The sequence below is a fragment of the Dermacentor albipictus genome, chromosome 1, assembly GCF_038994185.2.
Source record: "Dermacentor albipictus isolate Rhodes 1998 colony chromosome 1, USDA_Dalb.pri_finalv2, whole genome shotgun sequence".
Taxonomy (NCBI): domain Eukaryota; kingdom Metazoa; phylum Arthropoda; class Arachnida; order Ixodida; family Ixodidae; genus Dermacentor; species Dermacentor albipictus.
The window spans coordinates 505239473-505256152 of record NC_091821.1 but is presented as its reverse complement, the minus strand read 5'-3'; the positions used below and the strand labels follow the sequence as shown (position 1 = coordinate 505256152).

Sequence of the window (16680 nt, the reverse complement as noted above, 5' to 3'; positions counted from 1 at the left end):
TCAGTGGTATATATTCTATTGCGAAAATACCTTGTTTGGCGTATTTTTACCTGTATATTTTTAACTTGCCCACAAGTTCTGTCTGTTGTACACGTTCATATACGTCCTTCAGTGGGGCATGTTTGCAGTGCCATCATTAGTGCAGGAAATGCTATGAAAGCTGTGAATTCAATAAATAGAAAGCCTGTTCAATATAAAGGACAAACCCGCAGACAAGAGAATCATAAACCAGCTTAGATGGCGGCACTATACAAAGGCTTAGTTCCTCATTCTGCTGTCACGTGGTTTTGACTGTCACGCTAACGAAAGTACGGGTAATTCACATTTCAATTGAGGAGTGAAGGTTGAATAAGTGCGACATATTGAGTACGTCTCATGTATATGGTCTCCTCCTCAAAAATACCTCATTGAACTTCTGGAGGGCATCCAGAATAGAGCGAGCCGTTTCATTTCGAAAAATTACAGTAACCAGTCGAGTGTAACCCAAATAAAAGTCGATCTTTCGTTGCAACCACTAACTACTCGCGGTGATATTGCCTTTCTGTTATTATTTCATAGATTCATTCACACAGTTGGCCTAACCTTATCAAACCCGAAGAAAACGTCCTCGACGTCACAAAGACTGAACAATCAGTTCAGCTACACCCGCATTAATCACAACACCCACGTTTTCAATTTTTCAGCTTTGCCCCATTTGGTCCGTTTATGGAATGCTCTAATAGAGAACATCGCTTGCCAGTCTAAACACAGTGCATTTCGCAATCTTCTAATTGATCAATATGCTGTTTCAACCATCTAACACGTCTTGCCTACTTCTAATTTCTTTCCTTAATTTTTCTACGTGGTAATAAAAGAATTTCAGTGATCCTAATTTTTTACTATACTTACTACTGCATACATGCAAACGCGTTTATAATGTTATTATGGTAATATGTTATTGTGTTTACAGTTTATTGTTATTGCTCTACATATTGTATTTGCTAATGTCGCATTAATGTTCCATGTTGCGTGCATATTCCTTTCATTATACTGATGTTCCTTTTTCCCGGTTCCATACTAATATGTTACCGTATTTCGCTCTTACGCAACGCCTTCTTGAAGGCCTGTAAGGTACACGTAAAAAAAAATAAATAAATAAATAAATAAATAAATATTCCCATGCCGCTACCAGCCACTTCAGAATATGTAGCGGAGTGAGCTGCGTGAGATTGGTGTGGCTGAACTGATGTATCACATCCAGCTTCCGCACACAATCTGATTGCCAGCAGCATAAAGGCCTTTGAAATATTGGTTAAGTGGTGGCTTTCCAATAAATTGACTATTCAAGAGGGAGATTTCACTCAATCGAAAGGCTCAAGTGAAAGCCAAAATCTCATGACACCAAATGTAGTCACCATGTACGACTGAAGAACAGCACATGGCAGAATGATGAGCAGTAGAATTCGCTTCACTAGTATACAAGTTGTGTCACTCCGTTCAATATTTCAATGTTGGTATACTAAACACAAGACATTGAGTTGCTTAGAAGGCATAATGAACAAGACCACTACAATAACTGATGGCAAAGGCTAAATGAAAAGCTTCTGCGTCAGGTACAGGTTTGGTCTGAAATATGCATTCTTGCACGCAGAGGATGCAGTCCACAAATTGCTTTTCATACAGGTGTGCAATGTAGCTCCACCACGTCATGAAATTTAAATAAGACCAACTGAATACTGTATAGAAGATCTTTTAAAGGGACTAGTTGATAGGAGGCCTTGTGCTGTTTCATTTACACTCACGTACACGTAAACGCAAGTCTCCATACATTTTGTATTTACATGTTAGTGTGTGTGTCAAATGAATAGCACAAATTATGCAATGAAATCATAAGCACTTATTATATTTTGTACAGGCCTAATTCCTATTACTTACGCAATGACTTCCTTTTCTAACATAGAGCAAGTCAACTGCGTGCATGATTTAAGCTGATGTTGCTAATAAAGCGGGGCTGGGGTATCATTTACGAAATCTGATAGAATAAAGAAGGGTCCGTCTGTATGGTTCTAAAGTTGATGGCTTGACAATGTCTTATCTGGCTTGGCAGCAAACTTATCGGAAAAAATGTAGCACATTGACTGAAACAGGGTGGCTAATATAATATAGGCAGCAGATATTCTGCCGGCCGAGTCAGCTGAAAATTTTACAACCAGTTTGCCCTCATTGGCTAGCTTCGATCGCATAACTAATGCTGACATATTTGTGTGAGAATTTGAGTTGAGAATATTCTCATGACAACGACTATACACCCTTTTCCATTGTGATAACAGCTAAATTCTGAGGCGCAATGCAGCGCGGTCATTAACATGCTAAAGAATGGCAAGAGGTGAGGCGCCTCTTTCCATAATCTGGCAGCGCAGCTGAAAACGATCCGCTTACTGAGTGGAACTGTGGCCTGTGCAAAATAAATGTCGAGATGGACATTTAAAGCATCCAATAACCTACATCCACGAATTAATAGTAGCAGTGCTTTTCAGCTAGATGAAAGGCTACTTGAAAAACACTTAATGTACAGTCTTTGCCGGCACAAATGAGATTAAGGCACATTATTCGGCACTGACTGTAGGCAGAATGAAGAAGAAGATAGAACCTAAAGCCCTTGCACAGCAGACTATGCTGGTGCTAGTGATAAATATAATTCGCATTAAGCTGAAGTCTCGCGCCAAAAATGGGTACCACGAACCCTGGAATGAACAAGGGTGAACATACAAAGTAAGGGCAAACTTTCTCTAAGCTTACTCTGCCCACATTAGTAACGTCACCATGGCTAGCCAGTGGAGAAAAAGTCTGCGAAATTTCTTTTTATGCGATTATGCTGGCTCCTAATAGAATATCATATATTACCATACCTTTGTTCACTCTTACTTGCTTATTTTTGCGCACATATATATTGCTTTTTGTCAGAAAACGAAGATTGGTACAGAATCAGAAGGAAGCATCTAGTTCTTAGCTACAATACATTCAACTACCAAGCCACTGGTGTCTGCATAAGCAGACTCTGCGCTTGATCACCAGCAAAAACCAAGCAGTTAGGATTCTTGCGTATTCAAGCCGCTTGCATCACAAAACATAAAGCTATGGTATCAGGGTTATAAACATGGATAAGATAATTCAGAGAAGCTGTCCAGCCCTAGTGAGGCACCTTACTCCTATTTATAACATTTATACCGCAGTGTGCTACTCTATTTGTCAGCTCCATTGTTATTTTGAATATGAGGCTACCTATTTAGTGCAATCAATGAATTTCAGCTATTCACAGCAATGTCCACATCATAAAAATTAAGGTTGCCCCAAGTTTGCATTCATGATATTAGTGCTCTCAGGAACGCCCAAATTTCACGAGAGCGCTGTATGCACTAAAGCATGTAATTTTTAAGATGTTTGAATTCCCCTCCCCGATAGAAGCATCTTCAAAAATTCAGCAAGAACTTTTGAAACAAACGATACAAGTACGAAGCAGGAAAGGCTGGTGTGGTAGGGCTTTCTTTATCGGGCTGAAACACGATCGGCAACACTTGTGCTCAGTCCACTTCTGAGCACACGCATATCGCATAATACGAACGCTTTTACGAGTAGTACCGCTACGACACACCTCACATATATATCACGATTTGTATCTTGCGAACACACTTCGTAATAGCAAGAACACAGCTCGGATGTCGCAGTCCCCCCGGTTCATTGCAGCCGGCAAAGCCAATCACGAGCCAATAAAGCTTATCGCAACTGACAGTGCCATTACTTCTGAAAGTTGTAAAGGACTGGCATTCACCGCTACGCGGCAACGAAACGCATACACAAAACACATACCAGTCACGTAGGCTGGGTGCGCCGATCAGACACTTTTCATTTCGCCGTACCCTGAACATGTGTAGTGCTCAGAATGCACATGTATGAGAGGGACATCCCTTTTGCAATGCACACATGAAGCACAGCCTAGAAAAATCACGAAGTGAATGACTTAAAAGATATCATCCGACGCTCTCGTAAACACAGTACACACTTCCTGCGCTCCGTCTCCTTCTGTCGGCAGCCGTGCGCACTGGTGAGGCCTGGAAGAGTACACCGGCTTGCTTACTTCGATGGCTATCTCCGTGGGCTGCTGGATAACTCTCGTAACAATCACAAGAACGAGAAAAAATGGACTGCTTCTGATGCAAATGTAGCTTAGGCCTCGCGTCCTCACTTCGCTTTGCGTTGAGCAAGCGCCATGTCTGCCGTCAAGACGCCCCATGCCGTCCGCCTCGGACCAACCAGTGAGAGACGAGCAGGTGTGCGAATGGCAAATTTGCGAATGGTCGTCCGTCTGTGGTCCGGACACCGAGACAGTCATCTGGAGGCGGGTGGACGCAGGTGGAACGGACTGGCAGATTCAGCATGTTTCGGCCTTACGCAAGGCGTGTTGAGGAGCGCGTTCCAAAATAATATGCAAAGCGTAAATCGTGTTCCAAATATTTAGGGCGGAAATATTCAGGTCAACATGTGTATTGTGCCGAAGAAGATTGGCAGGCTGAAAAGCCCCGTTGCCATCGCGTGGCACGTACCCAGTTCGTTCGCTGGCTCTTAGTAGTGCTGCAAATGGCTCTTAGTAGTACCTCGCCACCTACGTCAAGAATTCTGCTCCGCTTTTCGTTCTGACCCGAAGTGTGGTCACGGCGGAGTGTCAATAACTTACACACGGCTTCGCCTACAATATTATTGGCGAGGGATGTGCACCTTCGTCCACAAATACGTACGCTCCTGCATTGCCTGCCAGCGGCGCAAATGTGTCCCGCATCTCTCCACCGAATCTCTCCAACCACGTCCCTGCCTAGCTCAGCCATTTGACCATGTCGGCATTGATATATATGGGCCTCTTCCATCTACTGGCACTGGAAACCGATGGATTGTTGTCGCCGTAGATCATTTGACATGGTATGCTGAAACCGCCGCCTTGCCTGTCGCATCAGGAAAAGACATCGCCTCGTTTATTCTAAACAACTTCGTTCTCCACCATGGCGCACCTCGTGAACTGTTGAACGCTAGGGGCGGCGTAGTCCTCTCAGATGTCCTGCAGTCACTCCTATCTGAATGCCGCGTTATTCACCGCACTACTACTGCTTATCATCCACAGACCAATGGCTTAACAGAACGATTCAACATAACTCTTGGTGACATGCTATCAATGTATGTTGCATCTGACCACTCCAACTGGGACCTCGTACTTCCGTTCGTCACTTACGCATACAACACTGCCTCTCAAGCCACTACCGGATTCTCACCATGTTTTCTGCTTTACGGCTGCCATCCCTCCAACACCATTGATACGGTTCTCCCGTACCAGCCGGACCCTGCTGAATGCTCACCTGTTTCTACGGTTGCTCAGCACGCCGAGAAATGCCGCCAACTGGCCCATTCGTTGACATCTGCTCAACAATGCCGCAAAAAAGAACGCCGTGACCTCAATCCTCCCCCTCACCCTTTCCGCGTCGACTCACTCGTGTGGCTTTGGGTCCCGCCTGTTGGTGCTACTGGCCTTTCGTCCAAGCTCCTCCCGAAGCACCACGGGCCCTGCCGCGTGGTTGCACAAACATCACCAGTGAACCATAGAGAAAGAAATTCAACAAGAGGGGACACTCTTCAAAAACTGGCAACAGGAAACACGTCACGCCTAGTTTCAACAACAACCGTTAGTTGACGCGAGCATCAGAAAAAAAAGAATGTGAAATAAACTTCCAGACAACGTTTAATTTTTTTTATTCCTTCCCACTAAAAGTGAAAAAGTTTTGCGTGTGAATGAACTTATACTTTGCAACTTTTTGTTGCGTTGCCTAGCAACAAGCTAGCGGCACGCCAGACACGCGTGCATACGTCATTCGCCAGACAAGCCGCAGGAGTGAACGTGGACGGTCGTACGTGCGAAGTTTATTGGGCTCTCGGCCTTCTCTATGCTTCTCTTGCGTGTCGTCTGCATTTCGACATGGCACCACTGCACTACTGGACTACGGCAAGGTGAGAAATTGTGTTTGACAGTGTGCGGCTCATTTTAATCACAATTAGGCTTAGTTCGAGTGGCGCAGTTAGCGAAAAACAGCACCGCCGTCCTGGCGCAGTTAACTTGAGTTAATGCCTCGTCCTGGGAGATGTTTGCGACGCTTTTTATGAGCCCCAACATTACTGTAACTTATTTCGGTAGTTTTTGGGCACGCTTGCCGCGCCTGGCTTATTGACGCAGTAAGCGAAAACCCGCTCGGCCGTGCGACGCATTTGCGCTTGTGCATGCCTGTACTACGTCGTAGCGCCTAAGACAAGTTTTCGCGCATTCTGTGGCCCCCAACATTATTGTAACTAACGTCGTTATATTTGGGGTAGTTTAGAAGCACGGTTGCCGCGCCCGGCTTATTGACGCAGTTAGCGAAAAGCAGCTCGGCTGTGTGCCGCAGTTAGTTTCGCGTGTACTGAATCTTACTAGTAGAAGTTCGTGAAGCATTCTCTGACCCGAAGAAGTATTGTAATTTATTTGGTAACTTTTTGGGATATCTTGAGGCTTGCTCGCCGCGCCTGGGGTTCTGAAGCTGTTAGCAAAAAAGCAAGCTGGCCATAGCGAGTTAGTTTTGCGTGTACTGAATTTTAGTGGGACAAGTTTGTGACGCATTTTATAGCCCTGCAACAACATATACCTTATTTCGGTACTCACGCTTCTCGAAAACGCGACGAGCGATTGCCGAGAGTGATAACACGGGAGTGTTGCATGCGCCGGCAGGACGCGTAAAAGATAACACGGAGGAGCTCAAGAACATGACATTTATGTATTCTGAGCGACTGAAAACAGGCTTTGCACCCACGAGTCTGACTTGAGTGTGATTACAAGGCATTCTGCGAGCGTGTAACATAATCTGGCTGAGCCTGTGTTGTAGCCACCTTTGTGTACTTGGCGTACCATCGTGTCGACTGAGGCCAAGTTGTTTTGGAAACGCGCAGTCACCCGTGTATTTGTGCACTTAAAGTGCAGGAAATAACGCCCGGGAAAGGAGGGGTGCCTGAAAATCGGATGTTCTGATTTTATGGCATTGTTTGGGAGGAGTCTTTGCTGCGAAATGTACCTAAAAGTGAATTTATCTGTAATGCCGCTCATTCACCACTTACGAACGTTTCGCCTCTACACGCAATACTCCTGTTAGGTCAATATACTGAAATGATACATGCTTGTAATTTACTTTCTTTCAGCTGATGGAATCCGGTGGAGCATCGTACGGCAACGACTGCTGCTTACCTGGTGCCACAACTTTGGATGAATGCAGAAGAAGCCCGGAACGAGCATTTATATAGAGCAAAATAAACATTTCATCATTTCAGAAGACTTCTTTCATTTTCTTTATGAAATTGCAGCTGACAGATTCGGCGCAGTCTTGTAAAGGTCAATCGCAATCATTTCTACTTAATAATGAAACGATTCCACGCCAAGGCAACGCGAGGTTCAGCAGAAGTGGGGAAAAAAAACAAAATGCCGTGCCGAGCAGCGGAGCCCGCGCGGCGTGTACCAACTGGTGTTCAAAACGCGCGCGCCCAAAACCGAAACCGGAAGGAGTCAACAACATTCGCTTGGTGCGCTACAGTCAATTCGGCCGCTGGGCTCTATGGGAGTGTCCGCTCTTGTTGAAATTTCTTTCTCTATGAGTGAACTACGTGGTTGAACCCGTATCGCCATCTTCCGATCTGCGTCTTCGGGGGCGAGAGACTGTGCACATTGACTGGCTGAAGCAGTATTACGATTCGCCTACCTGTTCCTAGGTCGCCAGGATGGCTACTCTTCAATTCCGAGGGTGATTGTGACGAAGAAGATCGGCAGGCTGAAAAGCCCCGTTGCCATCGCGTGGCACGTACCCAGTTTGTTCGCTGGCTGCGCCCTACCTGCTGGTGCTGAGTTTGTCGCTGCTGCTCTACGAGCCGAATAAACCCCCTTTACAGTATATAAGTGCAAGTTCAACATCCTAAAGAAGTCCAAGGTCCGAAGGCAGCTCGTCTGGTCCGGATGACACACCCGGAAGGATAAAAAAGCACGCTGTGCCCACCGTCATAGCGGCAGCGGGCGTTGTTTAACTGAACAAGGCTGTCGTGTGCGGGAAAAAATAATTTGCTAGCACGTTTTTTTCCATTATCTTGCCTAAACAGCACACTGGGCTTTGAAGACGTCATAGTGTAAGCTACGTGTTAGTTAGGCCTCTTCAGTTGATGGAACATCTCCATTAGGTTTATGCGAAATGTTTTCGGCACTCTGCGCCCATGAGCAAGCGATCGCTGAAGACAGTAATCGGGCACTTGACCTCTCACTATGAGGCCATAGCGAGTGAGGCACCATGATGACCAAAATCTAGCTGCTGCCTCGTTTTCAAAATTGTCATAGCCATAGAATTCATTTAGCAGAACTGGTAATAGCGACAATTACAATGGGTCAGCATTAAACTAGATGATCGAGAAGACATATTCCTTTATTTGAAGCATACCTAGGTCACAGCTCGCATTCCGTAGTGCGCATTGTAGAAACACACAATAACATTAAAGTCTAGGAGGCAGCTGTATGTCAATTCTCGTTTAGCTATTTTGGCGATTTGAAAAGTTGCGTGGCAAATGAATGTGCACCGAAGTGTCTGAAAAAAGTGTGCATTTGTTCAGAAACGCAAAAGGCGAAAGTACACTTGCACTACACCTGCCTACGAACGAAAATGAGGAAATTACAACTGCGGTTTCAGAAAGTGACTGAAGCTATAAGTGACATGCTCGAATGACAGAAGTTCTGAGAAAAGAAAAACAAAGCGTTACGCGCGCACAACTACAGAAGAGGAATGAATGCACTCACGTTTGTAATGCAACCGCCTTGAAAAGAACGTCGCCCTCCTGCTTTCCTCTTCTTTCTCCTTCCTTTTTAAATTTCCATTTGGTTGAATAAAGACCACCTGGTGGGCTTGATTGTGAGACATCTTGATTGTCGTAATATACAGCGTGCTTTAAACAATACTTTCGAGGTTCGTTGAAAATATAAAATGTGTTGTAACTAAGTCATTTACCCGAAATTATTTTGATCACAGATAAGTATATGTTATAATGAGACTTGCTAGTAATTAGACAAATATTTAAAATATTTACACAAGTTTTTAAGCAACACTGTTTGGCGATAACCGGAAAGCTTCAAATAAAGACACCAAAGAATCGTAGGGCAGAAGACGTGATAGGAATTTCCAGACTTGCAAACATTTAATGCTGCTATATTCTTCGAAATAATAATCTCGGCCTCTTTTCACCAAGAAAACCGAAACGCATAACTGCCGAAGTTTCGGCTCGCCCATAGCAGACGTCGTTAACTGGCGTCGTAGTCTCCGCCTCGCCGTCACACCAGCGGGAACAAGTGTCACCCTCAAGATGTCATCTCCTTCGTTTCATGTGTTGCCGGATGGTGAGCTGGAAAGAGTGACGCCACTGATGGGCATGTCACGCTAGTTCCAATACCCCCGCGTTCCCCTGATCCTAGAAGGCCCCACCCGCCAAGAGCAGGCGTCACTTCGAAGAGTTAGTGTGAGTGCGGCTCTTACATGTGCCATGTGCGCACAGTTAAGACAGATCGGCAGCTGCTCGTTCTCTCGTGCAGCAGTGTCCGCGGCACACCTGCATCGTATATTCCATGGACATAGCTTGCCGGGCAAATGGGTCGTCGATGTCGCGGTCGCCGTATGCATATTTACTCTTAACAAACTGAGAAAATTACGCGGTCATATTCGCGGAACGCCTCACGATGCTTTTATTTTTGAACAAACTGATGCTTTGAAAAGTCATTGATGTTATTAAGGCGCATGCCTAAGACTGCTCATGGGACGAAAAATCCCATGTCCGCCATTACGCCATCCTGCGTTATGGCACCGAAATTCACAGAATTCATAGCAGGTTGAACCCTCGAGCCTTGGTGAGAATTGAACCCACTAACAGTGGTGTTGTTATGACGAAGTCATTGAAGACCCGCGACCGTGGTAGGAGTGAAACCCACGACCTTTTGTGTTGGTTAGGGCGAATTAGGCTACTAATTTATTTATACGAAAGCGTAAAGCCGAAGCGAAGAAGAATCGCCAGCATGGCCTGTGTTGTTAATTAAAGCAAAGTTAACTAACAGTTAAATGACTTGTAAATGTGTTTATTAGTCACCTGCGTTTGAGATCGGCAGTTAGAGCAGCGCGCGGACTCGCAGCACGAACGGCATTCCCGAGCAAAAGCACCGAAGAGAACGACCTACCATATCGTTCCAAACTTTCTCTACATGTACCCCCGAGAACGAAAGGGAGCCACCCGGCGAGCTAATAGCTTCTCACTATAAGTGGGTCATTGTAGGTCTCGAGGCGGTCAACGTTGACAATGTCTCGTCCACGACAGCGCACGTCCGAAGACGGTTCAACCGGCTCAGTCATGCAGTTGACAGGAGATGTGCGTTCAACTGCGTGGTAAGCGCCGTCATACTTGGGCAGTAGTTTCAACGAGAGCACAGGTGCAGTCGAAGGCACCGAGAGCCACACAAGCGCTCCGGGGCGGAACGTGGGCACAGAAGTAGTTCCACCGCGAGCGGTCGTTTGGAGCTCTTGGTCATTTGAAACAAAGGCCCACGCGAGATGGCGACACTCAAGCAGGAAGGAGGCAACTTCGCGCGCTGCAGCCGCTGGGAGACCGATAGTTTCGGCGTATTGCGTGAGGTGGTCATCAGCCACCGATGGCCCAGCGGTTACCAGCAGATGTCAGGGGAGGTGTTTATCGCAAAGGCGTCCAGTCATGCATTACACTATGCACTGCAGTTCCTCCACTGGCTTTAGCAGAAGGTCAAATGAGAGAATCAAATGACTATTATATAATGATAACAAACATAAAATATTAAAATATAAAATATTATAAACATAAAAATAACCATTCAACTTAATAATTACTGAGTTCATCACATCATAGCTAATATTATACGAGACAATGTGTCTTTTTATATGTCTATGAAGCTGCATCAAATATGTAGCTGCTTTGCACTAGCAAACAGTTATAAGAGACGCAAAATTCGTGGTTACCATCCGCATTATAGTGTAGAACAAGGCAATGTTAAGACATAGACATTCTTTGTTATAACACTGTCCATTACTTCAAGCCTTTATCTTCCTATGAACTTCTTTTTTGTTTTGGGCAGTATAGCGTGATGATGGAGAAAAGGCAATAGTGCGAAATTAGTAGCAGCAACTACAAACATTTCGGTTTCTTTTGTTGTGACAACATGGATTTTAAACTGCCTAGCAGCTCAACCAACTAGCGGTGTAACTTTTTATTCTCCATCCCACGTATGAAGTGGTTCCAGCACATAAAACCGAGTGGAGTCATTACACATCCTAGTAGTTGAGCTTACGCAGAGACATGACCAGTTTCTTTTTGTCCCCGCTCCTTGGTCGATTCTTTGGGAGTACTATCGCTCAGGATTTTGGCAGACGCATGCGCGGCAGCGGTACCCTTGGAGCCATATAACGCACGAGAATACACCTTGTGTGCCGCCTCCTCAGTTGAGGCTGAATTTTCCTTACAAATGACACTGATATCTGTGACGCTGTCGCTCCTTTATTACTTCGCGTAATTTGTCGTCGATAAGTTTTTCCTCCATATCGGACCGGTATCATGTGCGGACAGATATGTATCTGGTAGTCTCTGTACCTCCACTCTAGCTATTTTTGGCTGGTGCGGTGGCTTGTAGGGGCACGTCCAGACTCTTTATGACATTTTGAATCGCGGACTGCCCACGTGACATCAATGAAGTGTTTCCAAACAGTGTTGTCTTAGCCATGATGTCGAAATTAACCTTATGTGCGTATGTACGAAAAAGGTGCTCTGACAATTGCCTACAGCGATGACATTGTTGACGTGTTAATGTTTAACCTTCACTGCAAACATGTCCAGCACACCTGGAACACCGGCACGTGAGTCGACGACCAGATGTAAGTTCGACAAGAGCGAGGCATTGTTATTCTCAGCTGCACATGATGTGTCGTAATTTTCTCTTAGCTTAATACCTTTTAGCCATAAAAGAAAAAGACTGGAGATGAATTTAGTCATCTTTAAAATAATAGGACACTTCCGTCGTTTCTCTCCGTAAGTATTCCGATCCCTAACATTTAAAACACTGCTGTAGGCCTGTGCTCATGTTTAGGATTTGATCGCAGATGCTGTTAACTTTACATTTTACGTTTAGGGAGCTAACTACATGATAACTCTTCCATTAGTTCGCCACAATGGCTGATTTCCTGCCTTTCAGCGCTGCTCACACATGCGACTACCTAAAGCATGGTTGATTTGGCGCTCTCCAAAGCGAATTATGTCTGCTACTATCAAAACGTTGCTGGGGACAGGGTACTTCGTCACTTTGAGGTCTACTAGAGAGAGCACAGAGTATGCGTACCGGTGGGAGTGTATTTTAGCGTTTTACTTATGCAGGGTGCAAAAGGTAATCGGCCAAGGACCCATTCAGTGTCTTCATTAGATGACCTTGTTAGACAGCAGTCATTCAAAAATGAAATTCAACCAGGCATACATTCGTACTTTTCTGCGATTTTTTTCATTCAGAAAAAATATTGATTGATTGAATCGCTTAGCATCCGGCGCCTATAAACGCAACTAGTAGCTTACATCTATGCAGGTTAATCTTGATGGTATCGATGATGATAGGTACCGCTTTAGCGCAATCATTACCTACGAATGCAAGCAAATGATGTTAATAGATAAGAGCGCCAATAATGCCAGTGAATTTGAAGTTTATGTGAAGAGCAATGAAGCAACATCTATATACAGCTCCTCAGGTATGACCGCATTAGATATGAGTATGTATTGGTGGAGTGTGCACCTCGTATACATTTGAATATGTACAATATGGTAACCAAGCGCTTCGTTAGTATCTTTTTTCACTAAAAGCCAGAGCCTTCTGTGACTCTATTGAGTTCGTCGTGGAAGTGCTGCAGGAATATTCTTGGTTAGAAGGCGGACTTTGGGGAATCTGTTTCTGCATCTTTTACAAATATTTACAAATTTACGACTGAAACGTGGTTTGTGCCACTACATCTTGATCGTGAAGAAATTGCGGTCACTGACCAAGTCAAAGTCAAAATACCACAGAGACGTTGCGGGACCCGTACGGGTTCCTTGATCACACTAAACGATCTCACCGGTTGATCACCCCGGTTATCAGGTTGCCTACATCAAGTGCTGGGCCAGCTTGCCGGCAAGACAGCGACGCACATTTTTAAATTCTTCAGCCTTCGTGGGGAAAGCCCGCGACATATCCCTGGATGAAGACGACGTTATGGCTTCATTTGACGTGACGTCGCTCTTCAGTGTCTGTTGACCTGGCCGTAGCCACGTGCAGAGATGTCCTGCTGGCGGACAACACGCTCGCTGAGCACACGCCAGTGGAAGTACAGGACGTTTGCGAGCTGCTAGACTTTTGTTTGACAACACCTACTTCACTTACGACAAACAGTTTTACAGGCAGATCAACGGAACTGCCAAGGGTGCTTCCATTTCCCTTACTACCACCAACTTGGTCCTATAGGTCATTGAACAGAAAGCCCTCGCTGACTTCGCTCCTGCGCCGAAGGTTTTCGTCCACTACGTAGACGACTGCTTCTGCTTTATGCGAAGGCAGAACGCTTCACGCCTCCTACGTCTTCTCAACTCAGCAGACGCAGCCATACAATTTACTACAGAATACGAGTGTGACAATAGCCTCCCTTTCCTTGACGTACTCCTGTGGCGAAGTGGAATGAGACTCTCATTTGCCGTGCATAGAAAGGCGACTCATACCGGCCGGTGTAAACTTCAATTCATGTTACCCGACTTGCCACAAGCAATCCGTTGTCTCATCTCTCGTGACGCGGGCCTCACGCATCTGCTCAAGTGACCACGAAACGCAGAACGAACTGAGAACGAACTGAAAACAATTCGTCACGAATTATACAGGAACGAGTACCCCATGAAGTTTATTAACAAAATGGAAGCTGGTGTCCCCTATCCAAAGCCGTCTCGAGGCAAGTCGTTCACGAAATGCGCTGGCGTTCCATATGTGCCTGGCGTCAGCGAAGCTCTTAGCCGCGTATTCTCAAGATACTGTCTTAGAATAGCACACATGCCATCCAACAAGCTGAGAAATCAGCTTGTTAACGTTAAGTATCGGCTTGAAAGCAGGAATTATCTTGGTGTTATCTACAAGGTCCCATGCGCTGACTGCAGCTGCAGTTACGTCAGCGAAACCGGCATATTCACGAGAAGATTGAAAGAGCCCCAAAGGGACGTCTCCAACAAGAAAAAGCGTCGAACGCCTTTTCCAAACACGCCGATAATCCCAGTCACCGCATCGATTGGAAAAGGGCTGCTATAATAGCTAAAAAAAATAATTCGGTGACGCGACTCTTGTTAGAATCTATCTATTCAGACTACTGACAACAGTATCAATAGGACCGATGGAAATGTGCCTGCCACCTACACCCGTTCCCTACGTCATGTTTTGGCATAAAGCGACTTGTTGCTCTTCCCGCTTTTAGTGTGATCAAGGAACCCGTACAGATCCTGAGACGTCTATGTGTTATTTTCACCCTAACTTGGTCAGTGACCGCAATTTCTTCATCATCATGTTACCTGACCAGACGAACTTTCGTCGAACTCTTGACTACATCTCGATCGCAATGTTATACCTGTTGTACCATCAGAGCACTTCCATACTGAAAAAATTGTCTGGGGAGAATAAGCTTGTGATTGGTGTCGGCATAAATAAATGTTTTGTCTTCTTCTGTGACATCTCTGCAATGAACGCTGCGTAACTATCTCCACGCCACCAAGATATTCACGCCCAAAGGCTGGACTGATTCGCGTTACGTTACACTTTTTTAACTCTGAAAAGCACCCAGTGCCGCTGTAGGCGGAACGGCTGAGTAATCTACGTCGTGCGCTCGAGCGAAATTACTGTCTCACACATGGTAGGCAAAAAATATGGCTTTATGCCGATGAATACTGTTCATCCTCTATAGTAGCACTGGTTCTCGGGGATGCAGTTTCCGTGTACCGTCCGGATGAATCCACGGGCGCAGAAACACCCACTCACGCACTGGTACGTGCAGAAGGTGCGTGCTGGCCGTCCACAAATGCGCGGGCAGGCACTGCCGCACTGGAGGTACACCTCGCGAGGACTGCATGGGCGTTCCAGGAAGCCACCTGCGTATACCAATGTGTGACATCAGCGCCAGGGAATGCGCAGCACGACGATGCTGCAGTTAAAAATCGCAGCTTTCTTTGGCTTTGCCTTCGACGTTTTAAGTGCTGCTGCTGTCGGGCACACCACGTCAGGGGTCGTTGGGAGCGTGTATATACATAGCAGGAGCGTGGCAGAGAAGCAAAGCGACGCTAGGAACTTGTTTGGACCTTTCCTTCTCGTCACAGCAACGCCATCTTTAGCTCCTTGGGCGTCGCCAAAGTAGTTGCTAGGCTGCTCCACTTATCTCTCAACTCCCCAAAAAAGCTTTCCATGAGCTGTAGCGATTAGCTTTGTAGTGAAGCGCAACAGTCTAGAAGGAAGGTAGTTCGAGTGATAGAGAGGAGGGAGGCAGAGCCTGAGCACAACCTGTAGACCCGGAGCAGTCGCAAAATGACTGAATAACAGCATTGCCATTCTTCACTCGTGGCGATCCCTATACATGGGAGGAAGCGTGAAGGAGAAGGCAGTGTAAGAAACCAAGGCCATGCTGCTAGTGGACGCGGCAGCAGTTGTGGACAGACTGAATAAAGTTAATTAAAGGCACGGTACGGTGCGTACGGTACGGTGCTTAAAAAAAGCCTCCATGCAGATTTGTGAAGGGGACAACTGCCGCAGGGCTTGCAGAGGCAAAGCTCCATTAAAGCGCCGCAGCGTCTAGGTGTCAACACGGCCCATCAAATCAACATCCCTGTACCTGCTGCAGTAGCTTTGTGGCTAAGGCGTTGCTAGAGGTCGCTGGTTCGATTCCCACCAGCGCAGTCACGTTTTGACCTGGACGAAATGCATACTGCTTGCGCACATTGACATAGGTAAAAAAAAATCCCCATTGGTTAAAGTTATTCCGGAGTCCCACACTACCACATGCCTGATCAAGTTCTGGGTTTCGCACATACAGCCTCATAATTTAATTAAAGTTCATCACTTTTGCCACGATGCGATGCGCCATGTGAGGCAACGACAATGGTGAACTCCACACTCGCTGTGAATGATAGCGCCGACAAGCACAAGTGGCGCACGCAAAGTAACGTTTAAGATCAACTCACCAATCTCTTACTTTAGAAAACGCTGAAAAGTTCGCCGTAAAAGTGACCGCCACTTATTGTCAGGCGACGCAAGCAAGACACCTTTGTTTACATTGGTTCCCACAGTGCGTAGGATCTGCATATTTTTTTTTTAAACACCCGCCTATCGAACACACGCGTCCAACCCCGCAACATGGACCCCGAGTTCCATCAGGGCCGTCGGCAGGCGCGTAGTGAAGCCATTTGGTGACGCTACGGCTCGGAAGATGGAGTGGTCTACACAGACGCAGCCAGACACCCTCGCGGCGACCTCATGACCGCGGTGGTAGCGGATCACAACTGAGG

General features: G+C 46.0%; 1 protein-coding gene and 1 long non-coding RNA gene across 2 annotated transcripts in view; both read right to left on the bottom strand.

The window, feature by feature from the left end:
• The window catches only part of LOC135907562 (endothelin-converting enzyme 2-like), a 103881-nt gene extending 94947 nt beyond the window's left edge, over positions 1–8934 (bottom strand). Inside the window, exons 1-2 of the mRNA XM_065439240.1 lie at positions 8873–8934; positions 5514–5586 (exon numbers count right to left, since the gene is read on the bottom strand). The gene's annotated coding sequence lies outside the window, so the exon portion shown is untranslated. The remainder of the gene's footprint in view (positions 1–5513; positions 5587–8872) is intronic.
• Positions 8935–15146: 6212 nt separating this feature from the next.
• LOC135907582 (uncharacterized) overlaps positions 15147–16680 on the bottom strand; it is a 35700-nt gene continuing 34166 nt past the window's right edge. Inside the window, exon 4 of the long non-coding RNA XR_010566064.1 lies at positions 15147–15273. This is a non-coding gene — a long non-coding RNA (uncharacterized lncRNA). The remainder of the gene's footprint in view (positions 15274–16680) is intronic.